Source organism: Gasterosteus aculeatus, chromosome 9 (assembly GCF_964276395.1).
Source record: "Gasterosteus aculeatus chromosome 9, fGasAcu3.hap1.1, whole genome shotgun sequence".
Taxonomy (NCBI): domain Eukaryota; kingdom Metazoa; phylum Chordata; class Actinopteri; order Perciformes; family Gasterosteidae; genus Gasterosteus; species Gasterosteus aculeatus.
Genome location: NC_135696.1, coordinates 6193674 through 6216684, shown reverse-complemented (window position 1 = coordinate 6216684; position 23011 = coordinate 6193674). Strand labels below are relative to the sequence as shown.

General features: G+C 44.2%; 2 long non-coding RNA genes across 3 annotated transcripts in view; one reads left to right on the top strand and one right to left on the bottom strand.

Moving 5' to 3' along the window:
* Positions 1-2815: 2815 nt before the first annotated feature.
* Positions 2816-7785, bottom strand: LOC144383267 (uncharacterized). Its single transcript, XR_013450632.1, has 3 exons — positions 7587-7785; positions 5526-5707; positions 2816-3504 (listed from the first exon to the last, which is right to left on the bottom strand). It is a non-coding gene; the product is annotated as an uncharacterized LOC144383267 (long non-coding RNA).
* Positions 7450-23011, top strand: part of LOC144383259 (uncharacterized) — a 31048-nt gene continuing 15486 nt past the window's right edge. Inside the window, exons 1-12 of one of the 2 annotated variants that reach the window (XR_013450615.1) lie at positions 7450-7670; positions 7809-7869; positions 8700-8925; positions 9202-9327; positions 10636-14066; positions 14193-14332; positions 14468-14669; positions 14926-15042; positions 15156-15355; positions 15499-15646; positions 15741-16367; positions 16506-19697. This is a non-coding gene — a long non-coding RNA (uncharacterized LOC144383259). The remainder of the gene's footprint in view (positions 7671-7808; positions 7870-8699; positions 8926-9201; positions 9328-10635; positions 14067-14192; positions 14333-14467; positions 14670-14925; positions 15043-15155; positions 15356-15498; positions 15647-15740; positions 16368-16505; positions 19698-23011) is intronic. The other variant, XR_013450616.1, reaches the window with a different exon arrangement.

The following is a 23011-nucleotide window of genomic DNA, read 5'->3' as shown; positions in this document are numbered from 1 at the left end:
GATTGCTTGGTTGACAAAATGTGAACCATTGTCGCTAGAAATTTTGCTTGGGATTCCCCAGCGGGGAATGATCTCTGAAATCAAGGCTTTAGCCACTGTGGAGGCTGTCTGCTTACTGGAGGGAAACACCTCAACCCATTTGGACCACATGTCTACCATTACAAGACAGTGTTTCCGATGGGGAGAGTTCCACAAAATCCATCATTACATGTTCAAACGGTCTTGCAGGCGGTGGATGTGCTGCACGATGTGACACCTGTACTGAACGACCTACATTGTGAGTTGCACATGTGATGCATGCTTGGCAGAACCTTCGTGCGTAAGCTGCAAAGCCTTTTGTGAACCATGTTGCCTCAATGATACTTAACATTCCCCCTTTTGACACATGGTCTAACCCATGAGTCAATTTCGCATAGTGAGGGAAGAAATGTTTAAGTAAGCATGGATTACCATTCGGACCATACCAGATGCCGTCTATGAATTTGGAGCCTGAGGAGGACCAAAAACGTCTCTCATCTGAAGTAGAGAGGGACTGCACGGCTGCAAGAGAGGAGGGAAGAGAACACATGGCAGGAACTGCGCGTGATGGTTTGGGAAGAGGACGTCTAGCAGCCGCTTTTGCAGCTAAGTCTGCTCGCTCATTCCCCTTTGCGATCTCGCCTGTGCCGGATGTACATTACAACATGCATTTTCCCCTCGTGGTCAGTTCTCTCTATGTCCATGGATTGCGCATGCGCAGCATGTTTTTTTACATCCGCGAGTCGCGAGTCTTCCATTCCAGCAACAGAACGCTGCACATTCATTTTATGTCCGCCAATAGTCAATCAACATACTGCAAAAGAGCTGTTCCTGGAGACAAAGTGAGGCTCTTCAAACTTTCCCTGAGTGCCTCGTTGTAGATCGTACGTGATTCTGTGTAGCCCTGACACAAGCGTGTGAAAGTGTAAGGCTTGCCATTGAAATTAAACGCAAACCAAAACTGACTGTCAATGTCCACAGGGACACTGAAAAAAGCATTTGAGAGGTCAACCACGGAAAACCATCGAGCATCAGGTGGAACCTGTGCCATAATGGTGTAAGGGTTGGGAACATTTGGGGCTCGTGCGTGGACGGCTGCATTAACTGCATTTAGGTCCTGCACGAAGGGCCACTCAGTTGGTTTGCCTGCATCTCTGATCTTTTTAACTGGAAAAATAGGTGTTCTTACCGGCGAGTCAGGACATGGAACAATGACTCCGGCCTTTAAGAGGGAGTTGAACACCGATGTTATACCGTCAATGGCCTCTTGGCGCAGTGGGTATTGATGTTTGTGGGGACGGAAGTCTGATCGAGGACTGATGACCACAGGTTGACATTTTTTGATGAGTCCCACGTCATATTTATGCGCTGCCCACAAGGTGTCTGGAACAGAACTGAGGGCAGGAGAAATAGAGGAGACATAAGTCAAAAATGTATCAGTGTGTGTGTCAGAAAATATGTTTTTTTTTCATCCATGACATAAACAGATCTGAGAGCAGGTGTGCAAAATGCGAATGGCTGTTTAAAGAAGCCTGTCGACGGAGAGCGCATCACAATTGGATCTGGTGTAGCCTCCCAATCTGCATTTAAGTGTGGACCAAAACAATGCCATACATGCAATTTGATCATTCAGATCCTGTAGAAATAATGCATCATATTGCTTATCTGGCCCATGTGACACATGAGCTGTGCAGAGATATGAAGCATCCATGCACTCTGCCTCAGGCTGGATGCGTGATGCTGCCAGGTGGGACAGTTCTGATTGTGAGTCAACCGGAAGCCACCACTGGTACACAAACATTGGATCACTCATAACTGTCTTTGCCATCTGGTCAATGGCTCTGCATCTCACCACTTGCAACCCTGTAGGAGTGGAGATGAGGCTAATGCTGAAAGAACACATGAGGTCTCCCATTAGATTAATGGGACAGCAAGAGGACAGCAAAAAGGAATGTTTTACTGTGATGTCTGGTTCAGGGTCAGTTGAGTCAGTGTGTGTACTGGTCATAGGTGCCGTAAATCTCTCTACAATAGTCATCCCTGAAGCTCCTTGTGAGAAAACCTGTTTTCCACTAAGTTTTTGACCTGGAAAATACTTTTGTTGTATTACAAAATGTGTAGCCCCCGAATCAACCAAAAACGATAAAAGTTTCCCTTGAATTTGCACCATAGTGGTGGGCATATTTTCAAATGATTTTCCTGAAAATGTGTGTTTAAGTGAAAGCTTTTGTTGTGTTCTCAATTGCTCTGTGATGTCCATGAGAGCTTGTTGTTGCTCCGGTGTGTGTGTGTGTGTGAGTGTGAGTGTGCGTGCAGAAAGCATTTCTTCATTGCAGGCTGCGGTGTGTGTGTGTTTTACTTCCCTTATCATGTGAGGCCTCAGCATGGTTGCCGTCTCCCCCTCACATGCAGCCTTCTCCCCCTCCGCCTCACGTCAATCGGAATGTGCGTTGCCACCCCTTCCTCGTCTGGCCAGTCCACCCCCCCATCCTCTACGAGGTGCATTTTGTGGACATTCTCTGTGCCAATGTCCTTGTTCGCCACAGCGCAGCATGTTTCTTTACATCCGCGAGTCGCGAGTCTTCTATTCCAGCAACAGAACGCTGCACATTCATTTTTATGTCGGGCAATAGTCCATTCATGAAAGCATTCTTCAGGTGTGATTCCCATGTCCCCAGAGCGTCTCCTAACACGGCGGGTTGTGGAATGCCACTGTTAAGATCAAACACTGTGAGAAGTCTTTGGTAGTAATCATGGACGGACTCAGCTGTTGCCTGCTTGGTATTGTTGATGGGAGTCATATCCACTTTGTCCGGGAACAATGTCCTTATGCCGTCGCTCAAAGCCGTGAGTGCGTCTCTGTACGGCTTATTTTGATTTGAACTCCATTCATCATCGGCCGCACTGGTGTCTCCTGCAACCAGCTGGTTGAGCTTTTGGTAGTGAGTCGGACCCACGTGACTCATTAGAACACGTCGAATTTCAGCAAAGTTGGGCTTACAGAAGTCCATGAATGCTTCAGCAAACAGTCTTCCCGAGTGTTGTATCGGTGGGAGATGAGCCATTGCAGCTCTAATGTCCGTATCAGTCCATGGCCGGAAAACAAGTATGGGACTTGAGTGTCCTGGTACTTGAATCATTGGGGTTTGGAGCACAGATTTTGCATCCGGGGGAACTCCCTCAGGGGCGAAAGAGGGGGAAAAACATCTGATGTAGATGGTTGCTCTGCAATCAGTTTGTTGATGGCAGAAGTGTCCCCTCCGGTTGCTCCTGGAGAGCGAGATTGAGTGAGGAGAGCAGCCTGTCTCTTTTCCTCCTCTTCGCCGAGGAGTCGTTCCTGTGCTGCTTTCACTGCCGCTTCCTTTTCCTCCCTCTGCCGGGTGTAGTGAACTTTTTGAGCTTGTGACCATGCAGACGAAGGTTGCTGGTTCGCAGATGAAGCAGGGTACGGTGGTGGGCATGTGTTGAGGAGAGGGCCGCCAGCCCCTGTGAGACACGGATACAAGGGAGAAGAAGCACATCGGCCATTTTGTTCAATAACATTTGGAACTGGTTTTTCAACCAATGTGGTTTTTGCGCATGTCAATTCTTTAGCCATTTGTTTCCTTTCTCTACATTCACATTCTGTCATGATCCGGATTCCTCCTTGTTTTGTTTTTCTACTCACACACACTTACACCCAGCTGATACTCATTAACACACCTCCTCATTCCCATTCATGCTGTCACTCGCCCTAAACGCCCACAGCCGCTTTCCATAGCAATCAACTCTCACACTGATTCTCAACTAACCTCTTTCACTGCTTAATTTGTTTGACTATTTCTAACCACTGTTTCTCTACTCCCCTGTCAGACTGTTGTTGAACGCTGAGCTGTTGCCTTGTCCCTGTGTTACCAATCCAGCGTTGTATTTTTTCGAGATCTACTTTAAGTTTTGTCCCGGACTGCGTCTGCTGACGGCAGCCCCCTTAGTTCGAGTTTGGGAAGAATAAAATACATTTTTCCCGCACCTCTGCATCTGGGTCCTCTGTTCACCTCGTAACAGAACAGTCTGACTAAGATGGACCCAGCGGAGGAGGCACCTTTTCGCTCGGCGATCGAGGCCCAGGGAGCGCTTCTTGGAAGACATGATGGGGAGATTTCCGAGACACGCCGTGTGGTGGAGAGTCTCTCCGCCCAAGTTTCAGACATGTCATCACGGCTCCAGTTCCAGCTGGAGGCCCCCAGTGTTCGCGGAGGTTCTGCTGAACCCCGGATCAACAATCCCCCGTGCTATGTCGGTGAACCTACTGAGTGCCGCTCTTTCATCACGCAGTGTGAGGTCGTTTTTTCCCTGCAGCCAACCACCTATGCACGTGATTCGGCGCGCACCGCTTTCGTTATCTCCCTGTTGAAGGGGAGGGCGCGCGAGTGGGGAACTGCCGTCTGGTGAATGGATTCGGATCTGACTGAGCGCTTTGAGTTATTTAAGGAGGAGATGATCAAGGTGTTTGACCGATCCGTCCACGGACAGGAGGCTTCTCGAGCCCTCGCCGTGCTTCGACAGGGTAGACGTCCAGTTACAGATTACGCCATTGAGTTTTGTACTTTGGCCATCTCATCTGGCTTGAACGAACCAGCCCTGGTTGCTCACTTCTTGGAGGGTCTTAACTCTGCCCTTAAGGAGGAGATATATGCCCGTGAGATTCCTGATCGGCTCGACCAGTTGGTGGAGCTCGCTATCCGTCTCGAGAAGCGCTTGGAAATGCGCCGCCACGCTCGAGGTTGGAGAGAGGAACAACCGCTGCCTTGTCCCTGTGTTACCAATCCAGCGTTGTCTTTTTTCGAGATCTACTTTAAGTTTTGTCCCGGACTGCGTCTGCTGACGGCAGCCCCCTTAGTTCGAGTTTGGGAAGAATAAAAGACATTTTTCCCGCACCTCTGCATCTGGGTCCTCTGTTCACCTCCTAACACATTCATCCTCCCACCATTTCAACCATTTACTTTGTTTCTCAATGTTCTCCAAGTCTTTGCCTTTTATCACCCTCTGAGTTTTTATACCCTTCTCTTTTCCCTCTAAGCATGTTCAGTTTTATTCTACTGAAAGAACCATTTGCAGGGAACCCAAAATCTTTTGACCACTCGGGCAAAAACTCTAGAGATTAATCTCCATATTTCCTTCTCATCAGATCCACAATGGGTCAAGGGTCACAATTATGCGTTTTCAGAGTGTTAGTCTGAATACAATCGGAATACGCACATTGCTCCCTGTCTTCCTCAGTAAAAAGTTGGATGCTGATGAACCAGAAATACTGTATAATTACTCTTATAATTTTATACACATTTTTCAAATAACCGGATAAAAAGACAAGTTGTCATCATTAGAAGCCCAATCAAATAACCGAAATTTGGATTTTCTAAGAGAGAAAAAATAATTTAAAAAAAAAGGACTAAATACCCGTCTTTGTAATCTGTTATCACCCGTTATAATTCAGAAAACCCCGTTTGAAAATCAGAATATCAACTTACCCGATTCGTGTGAAAATCTTCCTCATCGGATCGTGTTTAAACCAATCAGGTCTCTTTTGGTCGCCGGTCCCCTCTCTCTGAGTGTGATGAGGTATAGGGCAGAATCACGTTTTGGTGGATCCTGAAGGGGTCCCTTCCCGGACGTCCTCGGAGTCCCGACGGAGCTTCAAACGATCCCACTTCTGATAACAAATTGTGGTGGAAGATTTTGCACAGACAATCGTTAAGTAAGAAAGGCTCTGAGTCAAGTATGTCTTTTCTCCGTTTATTTCCTTGCAAGGGAAAAAGGGTCACAACAGCTACGTGGTCAGTAGACTGTCAAGAACCTCCTTTTTGCCCCCAACACATCGAGGCAGTTCTTATACCTAAGTTTAGATATCGGTGGCGTCAACAGAAACCTTTGACCATCTTGTTAAGTCTCTACAGCCAGGGTACTGGGAACATCTTGTCCATGTGAGACACGTCAGTTCTTTGACCGTGTCCTTGCTCTCCCAACATGCTAAAACAAAGGTGGTCATAGACATAACAAACACTTTGTTCCATCTCTACAGCTATGATTTGGAACCATCTAATCGAAGTGGGAGACATCAGTGCTTATGTCAGGGCCTTTGTGATCTAAGCACTTGCAACTAATAAACTGGTTATACAAATGAAGCATTTAAAAGGGTCACATATTATTTTCCTATTACAATATACATATATATATATATGCCTCAGAGATCTTATATATACATACATACATATATGTGTACATATATATATATATATATGTATATGTATATATACATACATATATATGTATATACATATATATGTATATACATACATACATATATATGCACATACACATATGCATATATGCATATACATATATATGTATATATATATATATATATATATATATATATATATATGTATCTCGGCCCCGAGACTCGTTCCCCCGACCCCTCCAGTCCCGGCCCAGAGACTCCTTCCCCCGATCCCCCCTCCAGTCCCCGCTCCCCGACTCAGGCTCCCTCCCTCCCATCCCGTGGTCCTCTCCCACCCTCCCGTTGGTGATTTGAGGGCTGTATGGGATAATCATTAATATTTTAACATGGTTTTTCAACGTTTTTCAAATCCTCTTAAACTCTTCAACTTTCAGACTTTTCAGCTTCGCGAAACTTTCAGCTACAGACCCCATTTCAACTTTCAAATGTTGACACAAGTCTCAACTATTTTATGAAGCTTTCTGTAATTTCAGCTATTTTTTAAAATTCTTTTCAGCTTCAGCTTTTTGCATTCCAACGCATCTTCAGCAGGAAAATGCATTTTCACACAATTTAACATTTGCACACTACCATAAAATCAAATATACATTAAAAAAGTGCACAATAACTAAATCCAACATGCTTAAAAACACACACACACACATTAACATTTTTCAGTTCTCACAAACACGTGCAACTTCCTTTGTCTTCTTTCCCAATAACGGTGTCATTGCACTTTACTGCATTGACTATCAAAGGGGCGCTCACACAGTTTATTGTTGCATTTGACTCTTAACAAGTCGTTGTCATGGGGACACTGGTCAGCTCGGGGCCCCAAGCAATTGCTTGGTTTGCCTGTCCTGTTGCCACGGGCCTGATACCACCACCCCGGTCTGCCACTCTTTTGGCACTGTCCCAAACTTCCACGCAATGTTGAAGAGGCGGGTCATCCAAGACAACCCCCCAACACCCATTGCTTTCAGCATCTCCGGACGGATCTCATCAATCCCCGGGAATTTGCCACTGCAGAGTTGTTTGACTACCTCAGTGACCTCCACCAGGCAAATTGACGATGATCCCTCCTCTGCCTTCAGCTCTGCCTCTACCAAAGAGGGCGTAGTAGTTGGATTCAGGACTTCCTCAAAGTGTTCCTTCCACCGGCCGATAACCTCAATTGCGCTCAACAGTAAACAGTTACTGTTAACAGCTTGGATGGTTCCCCATTTCCCCATCCTGAAGTGCCACTGGGTTAAACTCCAATGTAGCAGCACTCAGCCGGGGACTTGTGAGTATCCCCACACTGGCCTCTCACCTCACACTATGGGCCACTCCAGAGTAGAATAGAGTCCGTCCCCTATCCAGGAGTGTGGTTCCAGAGCCGAGGCTGTGCGACGAGGTAAGCCCCACCAGATCCAACTGATAATGCTCCACCTCCCGCACATGGGAACGTATGTATATAGGCACTACAGGCAGTTATTCAGGCTCCACCTACACTAAGACACTGTGCATTTCTTACCTTATCTCTCTTCTTCAGTTGTTGTCAATCAGAGGAAGAAGCAGTACCAGGCTCTCACACTCTCTCCTGGTTTATTAAGGTAAGCATTATATTCATCCTCAAAATGAAATATACACACATACGAGTCAAAAGAAATATTACTCGATAGCTGAACCTGAAGGCTTCTTGTTTGTCTCATTTTGTTCATTGTTATCTTGGAAACATTTTTTGTTATCTCCACATTACCACATTATTACACTCACTATTTCTTGTTTGGGCTTTCCGTCACAAGAAAACAAAGAAACTACTAGAAAGCTCAAGAAAGAAAAAGCAGACTTTCAAATATTACCTTTAAAACATTCCTATTGTGGCAGATTGTCAGATTCACAAACAGATGTTATTGGATATATTAAATAACACAGCATTAGCCGTTTACTAATAAATAGCATGTTACTGTAGTGAGATTTTAGTGTCCTATGGAATAAAAAGGTACATGAGTGGCATCCAGTCACCTTCTACAACGTGTTCTATTTTAAAGGAAAGGTGCAATGTCACCAAACCAGCTTTACCAGCACATTCCTGAGATTACAGAGAGAGAGAGAGAAAGAGAAAGAGAGAGAGAGAGAGTTTCTTCACTTCCCTGAAATGGTCCTGAACTTTAATTAGCAAGTGATGATGCTTTCCGAAAGCATTTTGTTCTTTCTCTTTTCTTTCTTGTTCTTTTCTCCTAGCTGGGAGTAAAAGTGGGCAGGCTGTGTTGGATCGATTTATTCTTTATTTATAAATGTTAACAAAAAGCTGAAAATCAAAGGAAATGTTAGATAAAGCACATGTTTAATGCATTCTGTCTCAGAAATTTCAGATAATACATTTTTAGATTAGGAGGATCATTTTGGTTCCCATTTTTAAAATATTTTTTCCTGCTTGCAGGCTTTTTCTCAGGCTCCTTCAGCACATATCATGGCGATGGCTCAGGGACCTTTTCTTGTAGGAACAGCACCACCGTTCGCTCCAGTCCCCAACCCGGGAGTCACTCAACCGCAGCAGCCCAGTGTAAATATCGCCGTCTCATCGCAACAGACCGTTCAACAACCCCTTCAACAACAAGTTCAACAACCTGCTTACATCCAACAGCAACCTCAATTTGTGCAGCCAGGTGAGTATTTCCAAAATGTAACTTTGCGAATGCCGAATATATAATACAAAGTGAGAAAGCTTTGCAGGTTCAAAAAGATCATTCCTCAATATTTGCGCTGCATTATTAGCTGCAATTTATTTCTTTTACTTTCTCAATAATTCCAAACAATGACTAACATAAATGTGTTGAGGAATACTGAATACTATGATACAGCAAATGAAACATTTTTACTGTACAAATTTAGAGATTCTCCAAATTAAAAGTCCCATATTTGCATGTTCTCAATATATATAGTCTCTCAACCTCAACCGACCACCCAACCCGATGTAAATATCGCTGTCTCATCGCAACAAACCACTCAACAAGTTCAACCACCTGCTTACCAGTACATCCAACAGCAACCTCAAGTTGTGCAGCCCGGTGAGTATTTGAAATCTATAGGACGAAGGAGAGAGGGCTAGCGCAAATTGTGGCACCGGCAACTTGCTGAGGCACTTCCTGTTGCAGGTTGCGGTGCCACGGCGAATCGTGGCAGCTGCCTCGAGTTTACGGCAACTGCCTCGCCTGTTGCCTCGGCTGAGTGAGGTACCTCGAGCGGTACCACAAATTCAGGGGCCGGTTCATCGGTTGAGAGAGGTACCTCCAGCGGTACCTCGAGTTAAGGGAGTCTTGCCACGACCTAACGGAGGCATGCAACGACAAAAGGGAGCGGTGGATCGGCTGATAGAGGTACCGGGAGTTTAAGGGAGAGATGCCACGGCTGTTAAGGGAGAGGTGCCACGGCTGTTAAGGGAGCTGCGCCTCGGCTGGTAGACGTACTGGGAGTTCAAGGGAGAGATATCACGGCTGTTAAGGGAGCGGGAGTTTAAGGGAGAGGTGCCACGGCTGTTAACGTAGCGGGAGTTTAAGGGAGAGGTGCCACGGCTGTTAAGGGAGCAGGAGTTTAAGGGAGAGGTGCCACGGCTGTTAACGTAGCGGGAGTTTAAAGGAGAGGTGCCACGGCTGTTAAGGGAGCGGGAGTTTAAGGGAGAGGTGCCACGGCTGTTAATTTTAGTATTCCTATGTATGCAACATGTGACAGTATAATACAGTTTAAGTACGACTGTTATCTGCGGGTTGAGTTGCCGTGGCGAGTCGTGGCAGCGGCCACAACTTCACGACAGCTGCCTCGACTTTGCGGCAATGATGCCTCGACTGTTGCAGTTTTCTTTTCATATTTTGACAAAATGTGACAATACTATCCTGCACTATCCTGTACTATCCTGTACTCTGTGCTTAAGAGTACGAGTTTTGTTGGTTGTAATTGGTTTAGTCATAAAACGCCGATAAGTGATGCAATAGCTTCCCGTTTAAGTTCAGCTAAGGTAATATGGGCTAAGACCACTCGTAGCCTTGGTTACGATAACCACTTTCCGGCAGCGCCCCAAATTAATGCAAATTGTAAATATTGATGCATTGTAACGTTGAAACTAACTGAAAAGCACTGAAAAGTGGTGAAAGCTATTTGGATATATATGTATGGTATGTATATATATATATTATATATATATATATTATATATAGGTGTGTGTGTATATATGTATGATACAGTAATAAAGGATATTGATTTGTATATTATATCTGTTCATCATCGTATATATTAATTTTATGTGTCTGTGTTTATATGTATGTATGTTTATATATTTTATCTCACCTTTTTAATAATTTTTTTTCTGTTTATCTCAACAGGACTCTTGTTTGGGGAGGCAGTAAGAACAATGTGACCGCATGAGGCCTAAACAGCATCATTCCAGCTATTGTAAACATGACGTGATCAATCAGTTTGCCACAGTTCCTGTCTTGCAGGTCCTCTGGCGAGCGCAACTGCCACGACTTGCCGCGGCAGTCACCATGACATGCTGCAGCAGCTGCCACGGCTTGCAAAGCAGTTATCTCGACATGCAGCTATACCAGGGGTGGGCAAACTATGAGTATTATGAATTAGAAATTATAGTAACGACCGCTGTAACACTTCTCCGTTCCCGACTTGAGTTTCCTAAAGCATGATGAATGCAAAAGACCAGCATAGACGTTTCTTGAATGGATGAACACCTCAGATCTGTCCTGAGAATTGCCAGAACAAAGCTGACACCAAACTATCTGCACTGGCAAAAAAGGGGGACCAACAACACTGTACCCACTGAAATGCAATGTAATGTAAAAATGTATGTTCACTTTACTTTTTAAGTTAAGTTTTAGATTTTACTTATAATTTATATTGGTTGACAATATAACTCTCTATCCATCTGACACCGGCCGGCCCGTCTGTCAAATTTTAAAAGTCAATGTGGCCCCTGAGCCAAAAAGTTTGCCCATCCCTGAGCTATACAATAAGAAAATAATGTCTTTGAGAGTCAGTTTGTCGCTGTAATTGTGTTTTGCTGTTGATATTTGTAATAGTATGGCTACTTTTAAATCATATGTGTTTGTGGGTTTTTAAATGTTTTTTGTTTATTTATTTGTTATTTTATTTTATTATATTTAATATATATATATCCCCGCGGGGACTGGTCGGGGGCATGGAACGTGGGGCCGGTACCGGTCGGGTTGGGGGCGTGGAACGTGGGGCCGGTACCGGTCGGGGGAATGGACCGTGGCACTGGTACCGGGGGCATGGATCGTGGCGCTGGCTCGGGGGTCGGGGGCATGGATCGTGGCGCTGGCTCGGGGGCATGGATCGTGGCGCTGGCTCGGGGGTCGTGGACCTTGTTAGGGGCGTCGGATCAGGGGTCATGGGCTTGGGTCGGGAGGCCGGGACGGGAATCTGCTGCGGCCCAGCGCTGGACGTTGTGCGCTGCGGCCCAGCGCTGGACATTGTGCGCTGCGACCGAGCAGGGTCGGGATGTTGCTGCGGCCCAGCGCTGGACACTGTGCGCTGCGACCGAGCAGGGTCGGAACGTCGTCGCGGCCCAGAGCTGGACGCTGTGCGCTGCGGCCGAGCGTGGGGACCGTAGGTAGCCTGGAGCCGGACCGCATGGTCCATCACCCGCTCCCAGGAAGAATCGCCGCCGGACGACCACGAAATGGCCTCCTCTTCTGGGGACCATGTGGTGGGCGGTGGATGGTGACCCAGATGCCTACTGAGGGCTCCAGATGGGGAGACGGAGTAGTACAAGTACCCAGCTGGAACCCCCGGGAGGACCGTTCCCCCATTACGGGCAGCCCGCTGGAGACTCCGTGGACCGCCCATTGCCAGACGGGTTCCCCTGAACTCGTCCAGGGGAAAAAACTCTGCGTAGTCCTTTCTAGGTTGCGTCATTCTGTCACAGGTGCGGGTGGGAGGCAGGACTCAAATGCAGACTTGCAGGAAACAAAAAGCTTTAATAGTTAAAAGATACAAAAATCCAAAAGGCCAAGGGGCAAAAACACACAGGCATGAAGTACGGACATCCAAGACAAAAGACAAGGACAGGCGTAGCAAATGACAATGACGCGACAAGTGACACAAGAGACACACGGCTTAAATACACAAGGGAGGTGCAGGTGATTGGACACAGGTGGAAACTATTAAGACGATCACAGGGGATGACGGGACAAGGCAGGAAGTGAAGTTACCCGGGGACACGAGTGGCAGAAAACTACAAAATACAACAGGAAGTGAACCACACCGTGACACCTACATTCATTTATGATCAACAATCTTATAATAGTTCTTTAGTTAGTCTTCCAGGAGAATATGTACTGTGGTGTCTTTCAGATGTGTATGACATATTGTAAAAATAAACAGTTTGCCATAATATTGCTGTTGAGGTAAATAACCTCACAGTGGTTTTGGTTCTGCATATCTCGTGCTTTGGGACATCAAACAATCTAATAAATTATTGCCGTCCTATAAACGCACTGTCGGCTGCATGTCTTGGCAGGTGGCACAAACAGACTAAGCATCATATTTTGGCAGCATGTACTGCTAGGATATGCTATCCCTATTTGTTATTACACATTAGAGCCAAAACTACATACTGACGAAGTTTGTGAAAACATAGTTGTATAGAAAACCTTCACATTTAAAGGCATTAGTCAAGGATTATGTTTATATTGACAGCTGTGATAATATATCTTGTTTTTGTTTTTGCAGAGAAGCCAAGCACTTCCAAGCGAAAAGCCAACACAGATGATTCCATAAATGATACAAATCCCAACAGTTCTGCTTGTCCACATTGCACGGCTGTGCTAAGTGCCCCCAAAAACTTAAAAAGGCATATAAGAGATGTACATAATCTTGATACATCTCCCATGATGTGTATTGACATAAGAAACGGAATCTACGTCACTGCAAAGTACGACCATAGTCCGTTTTTTCCAATTCATGTGATCAAATCCACACAGCCACCACAACTCGATTGTGAGGTGGAGAAGTGCGGCACGTTCATGAAAATTGCCTGGTCATCAGGCAATCCTGGAAAGGAATGTGTTCACTTGGAAAGGACAAAGACTGCTAGGCCGTATGTCAAACCAGCAGTCCTGCAAACTACTTCACTGCAGGACATGGTTAGCAAAGGCCTAATGTCATCTGAGTGGGGGGGGGGAATGTGAACAACACAACATTGCTGCCACCAATGACGGAGTCAATAGTGTTTTTCCTATCTTCTTTGAAGATGAGAGATACTCGAAACGGTGGTATTTCTTTTCGGTGTTCACAAATGAAACGGACAACTGGTGTCACTTTGGGAGGACAAGGGTGACGTTTGATTCAGTGGGAGGACAGTGGAACTGTCAGTGTCGGGGAACTGGTCGATCGCACCGCTGCATCCATCGTATGATGGGAATGTGGTGGATTTTCCAGCAGTCCCCAGGCACACTGGCATCCTCGGACATCCAAATGAAGGACATTGCTGACTTGGAAACTCACATGGTGGAAAGCAGCATCACATGTGAGCCACACAACCTCAACACGCAAAACACCTGTGTAATGACTGAGTACCTGGCAACAAAAAAGCGGATCCCATGTCTGCAAGACTTGCCAGTTAAGCTGAGGACTCAGGAGGAACAGCCACCAGAATGTTTTGTGCCTTCGGAAAGTACCTGCCCCTACTGTCCAGGCCCCACACCTCCAGCACTGAATCCTTTAAAGATTATCACCACTCAGGCAATGGTGTACGGGATAAGCTATGTCCATAAAGGTAAATCAACAATTATTTCTTACATGGATGTTCCCCTGATGAGATCACATTATATCTGGCCTCAACAGCCAGACTGCTAAAGAAGGCTTTGTGTATGCATGATTCAACTTTTAATTTTCTTTATAGGTGTTTCAGTTGCGGAAAAACATTGCCCGACGTGTGCTAACGTTGTGAGATTCCAGGATTATTCTTCCGGATTTCACAACTTTAACAACCGTGTGATCGTAACACTGCCATTGTGTGAGCTTCTCCTGTCGGGTTTGTCGGTAACACATCTGTTAATGTTTTTTTTGCATTTTAGTCAAAGACAACAGTGTCTTTCATGAAAAGGTTAAGCATATTAAAGCATGTACAAAATTATGTACAAATGGATATTTGTTTATCATGTTTTTCAATAACAGAACAAGACAACCAGTTGACGGATGCTTGACACTCTGTCATTTTTCAATGACAACCGGTACCACCATCAAATAGTGTGGAGAGCATTCCATCACTTCCTTTCACTGTCAGACTTCAAGTTTGACTTCTTCTGTTACCAGTGTGGATACCACCCAGCCGTCATTGTAGCAGATGCAAATTGGAAACTGGCCTTCGATGTCCCTCGTAAGAATATTTTAGCTTTCTGTTATATCTCCCTACTAAAATTAAAATTATAATGAAGATTTCAACAGATGCAAATATGTGCCTGTATTAAGGGTGTTAGATTTACAAGGGCTCTATAATAAATGACTTGCTTGTACATCCAGTTTTGTATAATGGTCAATCTTGTTTAATTTAAACAAAGTTAGAGGTTATGTTTTTCTATGAGAGTTCTATGTTCAGCACGGTTTTGTAATTATGTAAACAAATTCATTTGCAGTTGGGACATTTAAAAGGCCTGATCCAGACACCATAGCGGACAAGGACCTACAGGTGGACATTGTCAAGGTGTGGTCGGATCTGGACCGGTCACAAATTGCTGAGGGCCTCATATCAGGTTTGGACCAAATTGTTAAAGTGGTATATATTATAATTATGTAATTATGTATATGCTCCACTAACTAAACCTTTGAACAAATGAATGTTCAATATGATATGTTTTACAAATAGGGTCTTCGGTGGCGAATCCATATTGCTTATCTGTTGGCCACTCCACTTTGGCACCTTGGATGGAAGAGCACACCAGAGTTGGAAACGTTCTCCCTAAAACAGAAGTTAAAAAGGCAATGAAAAGGAAAACTGGAGATTTCAAACATCCTCCCAAAAAAATAAATGAGGACATAATACTCAAACTGATTGAGTCAAAGAAGGTACACACATTGACAATCTTACTATTTTGATGTATGCAAGTTATTTATTCTCCATACGATAGATATTTCTACTATTGATAAAAGATGTGACATAATTATATTTGTGTTTGAAAGTACTGAAATGGGCCTCTGGAATTTTTCAGCCACAGAAAAAGGATCTCCAGGAAGCTTGTGACACCCTGGGTGTCTCCTCAGAGGGGTCCATAGCCGACATGCTGAACAGGCTTCAGGAATTATTAAACTTCAAAGATGTTTACCCAAAGCTGTTTGTGAAACTGCAGAAAGCTGGTGGTGTGATATTATTTGTGAAAATTCTTCTTCTTTTTACATTCTATAAACTTTAGTTATATGATTGCCATTTAAAATCTTGTTTTTTATTCTGAAGGTGGAGTACTTCACTTCAGCTGTCCGCATGGCGTTGTGTATTACGTCAACATTCTCTTCTGGACAGAGTCCGCTAGAGATCACACGGACGGGCTGCTGAGTTTTAAACACTTCGGACATTTCGGACGTTGCAGGACAGGTTGCTCGTCACACAAACAACCGCACAAAACAGCAATATTTCCAGCCATTTGACGGAAGACTCTGTGGCACAACATCAAACAACAGGAAACTGGCGGCTGATAAACAATTAAAGGTTGACCTGCAGTGGGTGAAGAACCTGCGATCAACATTACCACTGCAGGAAATGCCAGATAGTGTTAGGATGGCAGCAAGGCATCCTATCACAAAGACATCAGACAGGTACTCCCTGTACGACAGATTCCACCAGAAAAACCAAAGAAGGCCAGAAGAGAAGTTGAGAAGCCTCAACATCTGCCCTAGTTTACGGAGAGAGGTGAACTCATCTGTTGCAGAGCAGTTCAATCGTGTACTTTCTTCGGTAAAATATTCATTGTGCCAAATGAACGAGCCACACTTCAAACAAACCTTAAGGGTGCTCATCGACCTGCATAATGAAAGAATAAACACAACCTTCAACTTCATGGGATGCTGGGACTGCAGTCTGCCGGTAAGTTTGATTAGTATATACTATGCTATAGTAATTCTTCTAAATAATACTTGATAAAATATACAGCTTAACCTATATTTTTAATTGTTGAGGATCATAATTATCAATCTTTGTTTTTCTTTGTTATTTTGTTCGAAGCAAAGGAAAATCCACTTCTTCCTTCGGTGGGCCAAAACATTGAACATAAACGAATGAAGTCGTCATTTGTTGCACGATCCTATGCAATCACTGTAAAGGACCAGGTAATCTGTAAATATTTGTGTTATTTCTTGTTTGTCCAAAATGAAGCGATAAATTAAACACTCATTTTGTTATCATATGTGTGTGTTAAGGAAAAACTCAAAGAACTATTCACAGGATGCCGTGCCGAAACGGCAACTATAGTTGAAATATCGAGGCGATATGCAGTGTCTTTAAAAGACATTCGGAGTGTTTGCCCACCAGAACTGTTGGGGCAAACTTCAATGCTCATGCCGTGGCTGACTGATGATGTAAGTGTACTGTTGTGGAATATTTCAATAAAAGCTCGGTAGAAGAGAATGATTTGTCTGATAAAACAGAGTCTTGATGAATGATCAAAGTTGCAAAAAGTCCATTTATTGCTTGCAAGCAGGAGGTCAAATACACAGGCACGTATCACAGTGCTCTGTGGAAATGGCGTCTCCGAGCACAAAAGACACTGAGCTTTTATACACATATGAAGGACATTCTCCGTGCCAGCTACGAGAAGCTGCAAAGCAGGTTGAGATAAGAACCCAGGTGAAGCTGAGGGTAGCACACACACAAGATCCTCCTAAATGGCCGCTGCAAATCATTGTTACTTGACATGAAAGTAAAACTTGGATCCAGAACTTTCGTGCAGAATAAGATATCAACCAAGGCCATGAAGAGGAGTCCTTTGTTTTGAAGCTTCTATGAGATCGAGTCAACCGTCCTCCCTTCTCAGAGCACAGCTGCAAACCAACATTTTGTATCATACTGCTCTTTGCACATCAGGGTCAAATACAGGACACTTGAGACACGGCTTTAGCAGAAAACAATCTTATAACATATTTTTACCATTACATTCCACTCTTTTGATTATTATTTAATCACACGTAATATTGCAAAAAAATATGTTTAGCAAGCAAGTGTAAACCACTCTTTAGATGGCTGATTACAAAATCACAAAAAGATACTTAGATAATGAAACTGAAGCAAGCAATAATATGAATAAAACCGTAGTGACACAAACAACTTCTGTGTCTATGTGGAGGGGTCCTGGCCGTGTTCTTCTTCTTGTGTTGGTCCGCAGGTACACGTTGGGATGTGGAGTCTGCCAACCTTCTTTCTTGTGAGGCATCCGCGTTGTAGACAGTCAACACAGATCACAATGCACTGTGTGTCTGTCAGTCAACTGCCCGTCCGTGGTCACTGGATCGGTGGTGTCGGTTGATTCACACTTGTTGTGGGGGTAGGGTCGCCTGAGCCCACTGATGGTACTGGAACCTTCTTGCAATGGGACGCGTGGACCCAAGTTGCCCTCTCAGCTACTTTGACAGCTGTTTGGGTGACGAGGAGGATCTGGAATGGTCCCTGCCAGCGTCGTGCTTTCCAGTTTTTTCTTCTGAAGTCTTTCACCATCACAAAGTCACCAGGTTTCAGCTTGTGGAGTGGTCCTTCAGCTGGTTTTGGGAGGGCGGCTGCAACCTGTTGTCGTATGTTAGACAGAGCAGAAGACAGTTGTGCACAATATTTTAACATTTCATGTTCGCATAATGCGGTCGAAGGGAGTGGTGCCTTCAGTGCCTCGGTTCCTACGTGAGGAGGAAAACCAAACAATATCTCAAAGGGACTCAGGTAGCTTCGTGTTCGTTTTCTCATGCACATGTACATCAACACTAGAGGCAGGGCTTTTGTCCAGGGCAGACCTGTGTCTGCACAGCATTTTGCCAATTTGGTTTTGAGTGTGCCATTTTCTCGTTCCACAATCCCTCCACTGGCTGGATGGTATGCGCAGTGTGTTTTTAAATCAATACCCAGGTATGCGCTTAATTCTGTAATGGTCTGGTTGACAAAATGAGAACCATTGTCACTTGATATTTTAGAAGGAATGCCCCATCGAGGGATGATTTCAGAAATTAGGGCCTTGGCTACTGTTGTAGCGGTATGTTTGCTTGATGGAAAAACCTCCACCCACTTGGAAAACATGTCCACCATCACTTGACAGTGTTTCTTACCTTGTGATGGAGACAACTCCACAAAATCCATCATAATGTGCTCAAACGGGCGGGTTGGTGGTGGGTGTGCAGCCTGGCTGGACACGCCCACGGGCCTGCCTACATTGTGAGTAGAACAGGTGACACATGCAGAACAGAATTTTTGTGCATATGCTGTGAACCCTTTTGTAAACCACGTCTCATTAAGTGCACGTAACATTCCCCCTTTTGACACATGGTCTAACCCATGAGTCAACTTAGCATAATGGGCAAAATAGTGTTTAGGTAAACACGGCTTGCCGTCGGTGTTGGAGCTATATTTTTATTTTTGTTTATTTTGGGTTTAAGTTAATTTATAGCCTTACTTATTTCTTTTTCTTTTCCTGTTAAAGTTAATATGGTGTATTTTGTATTTATGCTTTACTCGTATTGTCGTTTATTGGTCACATGGTGTTATGTTCATTTGCATAAGTAGGTCAAGGTGGGAGGTACTTCAGGCACGAGGGCATATGGTTTTTTACCAGCGTGAGAGAGGCAGCAGAAATGTCTGTGAGCTTGCTTATGTGTGTGAATAAACCGCCTCAAACTCAATCTTGTTATGGACATTACTTTGCTTTGGTACCTCTGAACCTGCGTAAAGCCTAACCATGACGTAGCTTTGAGTGGCCATTTGAGAAGTTTGTTATTATTTGTTTTTGTTTAAATTTATGGACAAATAGCCACTACAATAAGTAAAAAACCCGCCCTGGATATATCGTTGGTTTACGTGGATACTGGACTTGTCGTTTGCTGGATTACCGTTTCGAAAGTGGATTACTCACCTGGATGCGGGAGACAAACAAAGAAAAGGGCCTAGGAGTGACGGAGGTGTGGGCTGGATACAGTGCAAACATCGAATAATACGACCCATCCGACAGTGTAAAGTTTCCCTGGACACCGTACTGGATAACGGTGAAGCTACTGGAGCGCTGGAGCTGCACTACGGAGTGGAGGATATTATTTGCTGCAATTTGAATTCGCAAAGGCCCAAAGCCTTCACAGGTAACGCGCACGGCCGCGCGCAACAACAGCTACTGCGTGCATTCAACTCCGTGTACAAAGGCAACCACCGCAACAAACAAAGTTCCACAAGGTATGTGCTGTATTCAATCTTTGCAAACAACTGTGTGTGTACATGACCGGCATCAACAAAGGGTAAAATGTCTGACGTTGCATCTAAAGCCAAAAGCGACACGGCGCTTCCTACAAGAAGACGCACAAGTTTTACTGCTAAAGGAATGATGTTTTTTATGCAAACGTGTCAGGAAAAGAGATCGATGCAATGCAAACGAGCCAAATCGTACATGAATCAGATGGATAAGTTGATGCATTCTGCAGACAATATTGATGCAGTCAAGTCTCTTTTGGATCAAATAATAATATGTGTTGATGAGGCAAAACAACATCATTTATCATTTGTGTCACTGGACATACCTCAGGATGAGAAGGAGAAACAAGATAAATATTTTGAACGAAAGGAGAAGTGTTTTTCAAGCTTTATTGATGACGTCAAATGCTGGTTATCAAATACAGGCCATTCATATGAACTTCCAATTAAACCACCTGATAATCAAACTGATATTGGGCCTGAGGACAGTGTATCCAATAAAGGTTCTGCAGCGCGTTCAAAGGCTGGCTCTAAATTGTCAAGGATTTCATCCAGTGCATCTGCAAAAATATTAGCGCAAGTAGAGAGAGCAGCATTACAGGAGCGCATGGCTGCTCTAAAACAAAAGCACACTTTGGAGGCGCAGGAGGAACAAATAAGACTTGAACAAGAGGAATTACGGAAGAAACGGGAACATTTAAGGAGAGAAAAGGAACAACTTGCTCTGGAGGCAGAATTAAAGGTGACAAATGCAAAATTGGAGGTTCTGCAAGTAAGCTCAAAGTGTGGCTCTAAAGTGTCAAGATGTGCATCTCAAACATCAGATGGCATGAATTCTTACTTGAAAAGGTCAGAAATTCAAGGGACATATGAACTAAATCCGAATGCTGAACGCTATGTGCCCACCAATAAAAGCTCTGAACCTACCTCCAGTCGCTTGTTAAATTCTGTCCCTGTTGGTGTTCAACCCAAACATGTTGTAAAACAAATACCCATACCTAATGTCATTTCTGTGTTTCAAAGGCAAGGTACACAATCACTTGGTTCGCAAGATGTTTGTGACGATAATCAACCCACCAATTCTCCGGACATTTTGAATATCATGCAGCGTCAAAATGAAATAACTGCGCTGTTGGTCCAACAAAACACAGCCTCTGCTCTACCTATGAGAAATATACCTGTATTTGATGGTGATCTCCTGTATTTCAAATCTTTTCTCAGAGCCTTTGAAAATTGCATTGAGGATAAAACTCAAAATTTCAGTGATTGTCTGTACTTCCTAGAACAGTACACTAGGGGGCAACCAAGAGACATTGTAAGAAGTTGTCAGCATATGCCCTCTGAACCAGGTTATCAAAGAGCAAAAGCGCTTTTGATTGAACATTTTGGCAGTGAACATAAAATCTCTTCTGCTTACATGGACAAAATCAACAACTGGCCCTCAATAAAACCTGAGGATGTTAACGCTCTGCAGTCATTCGCTTTGTTCCTTCGAGGTTGCTCCAACATAGTACATCATATAAAGTACATGAAGGAGTTGGACATGCCAGCTAACCTCAGGACAATCCTAATGAAACTCCCATACAAGCTGAGGGAAAAGTGGAGAAATGTGGCATGTGACATACTGGAGCAAACTGGAAGCAGAGCAGTGTATGTTGATTTTGTGAATTTCATTGAAAAACAAGTCAAAATTGTTTCAGATCCTCTGTTTGGAAATATTAATGATGTTTCTCCAGCCAGCTATACAAAGCTATCCATGCAAGTTAAGCAGAAAAGGAAAAGTGGTACATTTGCCACGAGCATTAATGCACCAAAGGATGGACATAAAGAAATGGAAAACTTGACAGCTCACAGTAACCAGCTCAAATGTATGTTCTGCTATCTTACCAATCACACTCTGGAAAAATGCTTTCAGTTTAGAAGAAAGACACAACAGGACAAGATTCAGTTTCTAAAGGAGACGGGCGTTTGTTTTGGGTGCTTGAAACATGGACACACGAGCAAAGACTGTAGGGGTCGGTTGGATTGTGAAGTGTGTCCCAGGAAACATCCATCTGTCCTGCATGTGGAGAAGGAGGATACTACAAGGATAACCTCCAAAGAAACTGTGAGCACTGTATCCGGGAAGCAGCAGACGTGTGGTCATATTGGGGCTGGTGAAGAGGATATTGCAGTTTTTTCCATTGTGGCTGTGCAGGTGAAAAGTCGGAAAAGTAATAAAGTTGTGCATACTTATGCTTTCCTGGATCCTGGGAGCTCTGGGACTTTCTGTACTACAAGTATGGCTGAAAGGCTGGGAGTATCAGGAAAAAACTGTAATGTAGTGTTGAGGACAATGGGGCAGACTAAAACCATTAGCACTACTATAGTAACTGGTCTGGAGGTGTCTGGATTTGACACCGATGACTTTATTGAGCTACCATCTGTTCTGACACAAACAAAAATGCCTGTATCTAAAATCAATGTGCCATGTCAGGATGATGTTGCCAAATGGGCGTATTTGAGCAGCATTAGGCTACATGAAGTAGATGCAGATGTAGACTTGCTCATTGGAACCGACTCGCCTAAAGTTTTGGAGCCATGGGAACTGATAAATAGTCAATGTGGTGGACTGTATCCAGTGAGGACCAGAGTTGGCTGGGTCATAAACGGGCCTCTTCGTGCTGGAAACTCTGAAGGTACTGGTGTCAAATCAGGATGCGTTGTTGTAACTGCTAATCACATATCTGTGGAACACTTGGAAAGTATGTTGATGCAACAGTATAATCATGACTTTACTGAAAGAACAAGTGATGAACAACTTGAGATGTCAAGAGAAGACATTAAATTCATGAAAATTGTGGAGAGTACGACAGTGCTTAACAATGAACATTATTACATTGACTTACCTTTCAGAATTGACGATCCTGTTTTGCCAAATAATCGCTGCATTGCACTACAAAGACTCCAAAGCCTGAAGAGGAGATTTAATAGAAATAGTTCATTCAAGGCTCAATACGTTGATTTCCTTAACAACATGTTAGAGCAAGGATATGCAGAAAAGGTTCCCACAAATGAGCCCACTCTGGAATGCGGCTGTACCTACAAAGGTACATCATTGAACAGTCAGCTCTTGCAGGGCCCAGACTTCACTAACACGCTAATTGGTGTCCTTCTTCGGTTTAGAGAAGAGCCCATCGCTGTTATGGCTGATATCAACGCCATGTTCCATCAGGTCCGGGTGCCATATAAGCACGTTAACTTCTTGCGCTTTCTATGGTGGCCCAATGGAGACACTACAGCGGAGCCAGAGGAATACA